This window comes from Pteropus vampyrus, unplaced genomic scaffold (genome assembly GCF_000151845.1).
Source record: "Pteropus vampyrus isolate Shadow unplaced genomic scaffold, Pvam_2.0 Scaffold55, whole genome shotgun sequence".
Lineage (NCBI taxonomy): Eukaryota > Metazoa > Chordata > Mammalia > Chiroptera > Pteropodidae > Pteropus > Pteropus vampyrus.
In genome coordinates, this window is record NW_011888836.1 from 5891862 (window position 1) to 5897140 (window position 5279).

A 5279-nucleotide genomic window follows, 5' to 3' on the forward strand; every position below is an offset into this window, starting at 1 on the left:
CAAAGCTCTTAAGTCTCCCCATCTTATTAGTAAGCCTTATTAGTGAAGTAGGTGTCCAGTGGCATAGTCCTGAGAAGGGTTAAGTTGCAGGCCAAATTTGGCCCCAGCCTGTGCCCCCCTAGGACCACCTGTTAAGATTTAGTAAGCAATTCACAGATGCTCTGCTTATAGTTGCCTCAAAAGGCCACACCAGAAACCACAGTCAGCTGCCACCAGTGTGAGTCTAGGCACTGCTCAGCAAGGAGACCCTGACTAGCTGAAAATACACCTGAATGTGGCTTGGGTGGGGCCGTGAGTTGGGGAAGCGGAGTTTCAGGGAATCCTCTGGGTGGAGCAACCTCTGTTATCCAGTTTGATGACGTCTCAGCTATGGCAGCGCTGTGTCCACACACTGGGAGTGGGGAGGGCTCAACAGGAAACAGTGGATACTGTTGGCACTTCTGTACAGAGCAAGTCTCTCCTTGGCCCTCACTCCAGGAACTCAGTGTCCTCCTGTAAGTCCCATGTGCCCCCTGCGCAGCCTACCTAGTGCTGGTGCTCAGAGTGAGCAGGTCCGACACCACAAAAGTCCGCTCGTGGACATGGCCCCTTTAAGAGGTGTCCTCAGCTGCCAGTTGCAGGTGCCACAGCCTCTGTCCCACTTAGCTGCTCAGGACCGGCAGCCTCACATCCTCGCCCTGTCCTACCTCCTCCCATTGCAGGGTGATTTCTTATTTCTCTCCCTAGTTGTATGGCTTGTTCATCTAGACCCCAGGTGATTCTCCTTACTGTTTGTTCCTTGTTTCTGTCACAACTTCAATTTGATCACCAGAGTGATGAACAGAGCCTCTGTCTTCAATGCCATTTTTTTCTCTCCCAGCTCCAACTCCATATTTTTTTTTATTATAGTCATCCTTGTTGGTGTAAAGTGGTATCTTTATTTGCATTTCCTTAATGACTAATAATCTTGAGCATCTTTTCATGTGCTTATTGATCATCTGCATATCTTCTTTGGTATTTTTTGCTGTGAACCCTATGATTATATTACCTATTTAAATCAAATAAATAAATAAATTTTAAAAGGGAAAAGTGTAAATATTGGACAGAAAAGAAAAAACAACTAGACTATTATGGCAAACAGAATAATGGCTCTCAAAGATGTCCACATTCTAATTCCTGAAACCTGTGCTTACGTTACCATGCCTGGCAAAAGGGACTTTGTAGATGTGATTAGGTCAAGGATCCTAAATAGGGATATTATCCTGGATTATCGGGGTGGGTATGATGTAATCATAAGAGATCTTACAAGAGCGAGGCAGGAGGTTAGAGTCAGAAAAGGAAATATGATGATGGAAGCAGAGGTCAGAGAAAGAGAGACAGAGACAGAGAGACTTGAAGATGCTACTCTGTGGGCCTTGAAGATAGAGGGAGGGGGCCATGAGGCAAGGAATGCTGGCAGTTTTTAGAAGTAGAAAAGGCAAGGAAACAGATTCTCCCTAGAGCATTTAGAAGGAATGCCGCCCTGGCAACACATTGATTTTAAGACTTGGAACTTCCAGAATTATAAGATAATAAATTTGTGTTATTTTAAGCCGTTGAGTTTATGGTAATTTGTTACAGCAGCATTAGAAAACTAATACAACCACAAATGTCCTGCTCCTTCCAGAACAAAGTACTGCCATATAACCTCCTCATCAATACTTCACTCTCAGGAAACACAGGTGAGGCTCACGTGTCTTCTAAATTCTGGATGGGGAAAAAATGAACCACAGAGGACAAAGTTGTGTTGTCTTGTGAGATGTGAAAGATGCAGCCAAGCAACCCAAGACCTGTCTCCTAGACATCTCCAGAGGGAATACTGAGCTAAGTCTTGTTGGATAAATGTACATGACAGAAAGGACCTGAAAGTCTTATAAAAAATGTAAGAGCTCATTACACTTCACAGAGACTGAGCAAGATCTGCAGAAACCAAAGCCAATGGACTTCTTTTTTATCCCCACAGGCAGTGTTATTACCCTCAGGTGTCAGCTACAAGGCTGAGAATTTTAAAAGCTGCCCTCCGTTTCATTCCACCTCCCTACCCCTTTCCCAGAGCTCAGCTATAACTGGCAGCACCTGCCCACCCAAAGGTCATTTATCACCTGAAATGTCTACATGTGGTTTGCTTCATGTCCATCCTCTTTCAAAGCTCCAAATATGCTTCACATCTAATGCGTGTAATATGTTCATTTCATGGAATTGGCCCACAGAGGGTAACTCCACGTGATAAAAGACCCAATAGCAGGTTGGGTAGTAGATCAAAATGGCTGATGGCCTATAAATTTTTTCCAGCTTTTTCTACTTCAGATAGATAAGGATACCACCAACACTATCACCACCTTCATAGAAAAGACAGCTTTGGATCTAAGCCAACAATGACCTAAAAATCCACTTAAAACTCATTGAAGAAGCACTTGAAGAATGTGGATCTATGGCTAGGGGATAGGCCTCAATAAAACAATGTAATATTTCTCAAAACTCAAAGGACAACAGTTACTATTTAAAGGGGGAACTACTCAGTATCAGCCCTAAGGAAATTTATTCTCCAGAATATGGAATTTTATTATTGATAAGAACAATAGCAATATTTGGGCACCTGTTGCAGTAATTCTGTGGTTATATTGAGCATGAATGCCACCACCTTCCAGGCATGAAATTCGGGTGGGTTTTACCCACCACCAGCTCAAGGTGTGAGCCTTGCTTGATCAGAACCAATCCATTATTTCATCCCTCTTGCCATGGTGATTGGTTCATGGATAAGCACCCAATGCCAATCAGACCTGAGCTAATCAACACTTGGCATTTCAAAGCCAACTAGTCCAAGGTGTGATAGCACATGACCAAATAAAGCTTCATTGGAAGGAAGCCCAGGATTTTTGATCCATGGTGTAGAGAGAGAGAGATTCTCTCTTTCTATGACAAGGAAGCATACAGTCCTGCACAGTGAGGGTATCCATTTTGCAAAAAGAATGAGGCAGTCTTGGATGAGGCCAACATCTTGAAGGACTTTGATGACACGATTGGGCAACTGGATTAAAACAACCCTAAAGCCTGCCTTCCGGGTGTTCAGTGACATGAAGCTACAAACTCCCTTGTTATTTAAGCCAATGAGTGTTGTTTTTTTTTCTGCTTACAACTAATAGCATCTTAACTGATGCACCCATTGTGTATCAGGTACTGTGTGAAGGGCTTTCACACATTCTGTCTCAGTCTTCGCCATGGACCAGTGATGAAGGTTTTATCACCCCTTTTCTGCAGATGTCAGGTGTTCAAACTGCTGGTGAGTGGTGGAGCCAGGATGCAGTCTCAGATCTGTCCATCCCTCAGACCTCTGCTTTCCACCATGTTCTCTTAGCTTCTACCATAATACTTGGGAGCACGGTGCTTACAGGAGATTCCCCAGCACCGCCCTCTGCAATAATTCTACAGATAAGCTCCAGAAAGATCATTCCTATTTTCATACGAGCTGTTATATTTCATATCTGGCATCCTGTTTCAGTAGTTGAATATTTCTTACAAGTGCTGATGAATCACTGTTAAAAAAAAAAAATAGCAATCAGTAAATCCCTCATTACAAAGGCACTGAAGAAAGAACTTACAGAGCTCTCACTGGCATTTTAGACAGAACTTTAAGATACCAAAAGTAACCCTCCATCTGATATAAACGTATCTAACCTTAAATATAAACCTACTACATAAGAAGTCATTGAAAATTGTTTTCCTATTTGAAAACTGGAAATTACTGACATGAATCTACTTCAAACTCAGAAAAGTTTGTGAATAGAATCAGACTTTGAGAAAAAATAACTAAAATGGAAGATAAGAGCTTCATTCTTTGCAAAACCAGACTCTCAAATAATACCACATTAACAGTGAGACCAGCACTTCTCCCAATGGGGCTGATTCTGACCCCAAATTGTTGAGCCAGAGTTTCCAACAGGAAAACAAATAAACAAAAGATTCCCACTGCAAAATGCACACGTGTATGTATATTCCTTGAACAGTATACAAGGGATTTTTTTTAGACTGTGTGGAAAGGAAAGGGCTAAAGAGGACCTCGATCCAGATTTAAGGTCTACCTTAAATATCCACAACAGCCCTGCTCTCAGCTTCTGCTTGGCCACCACCACTGGTGGGAAACATGCCACATTTCATGACTCCCAGCCCTATTTCAGACATTTTTATTTGGCTCAAAGTGCTCTGTATATCAAACCCAAATCTGTATCTCCACAAAAAATAGTTTTGAAATTAGAGAGACCTGAGTTCAATGACTGTTCTACCAGTTCCTTCTGGATGACCTTGGGCAGATGCTCAACTCCTCCAAGCCCAAGCTTCCTGGCTATAAAAACAGAGGTGGTAATTCCTACCTCTGGCCATTAATATAAGGTTTATAAGAGATATCATGTATAAAGTTCATGGTAACTATTTCTGGCACAATGTAAGCCTCAATAAGTGATAACTATTATTAATTGTCATGGAAAGTACTCCTGAGGCTATTGAGTAGGATTGCCAGGTGTGGCAAATAAAAGTACAAGAAACCCAATGAAATCTGAATTTCAGATAAACAACCAATAATTTTTTTTTAGTATAAGTGTGTTCCATGTAGTATTTGGGACATACTTACACTAAAATATTATTCATTGTTTATCTGGAATTCAAATGTCATGGAGTGTCTGATATTTTATCTGGCAACCCTACTTTTGAGCCAGTGGGACCACCAAAGTTGAAGCTGAGATGGGACAATGGGGGAACAAATCATGAGGTCGGAGTGGGGAGGGGAGGATAGAAAGAAACCAGAGATATGGCAGCAAACCCGCAAACCATATGCAGAGACACCTGGGGGTACCTGTTGCCTGAGGTCAAATCAACTCCAGATGCTTAAATGGACACCCAGCCATATGGAGAAGTCCATAATTCATAATGTTCATTTTCTCTCCCTTTGAATATTTTTATTCTTATAAAACATCAACCTCAATAAACACCATTTAAGTTGGATCACTATATAATTTACTATTTATAACTCTTATGTTAAGAAAACTCCAACATAAAAACTTATCAAAGTATCTTCTTTGTCTAGACCCTTTCATTCAACCTTTCAAATATTTATCCAGCATATATCTTGTCTCAGCTATAGTGATTGTGATGGAGGCTATAAATGGAGGCTAAAACAGGACCCCCACCTTCAAAGACTCCACTCATTGTTTGGCGCAGCAGTATTCAACTTTTCTATTTATTTGTTTGTTTGTTTGTTTGTTTGTTTT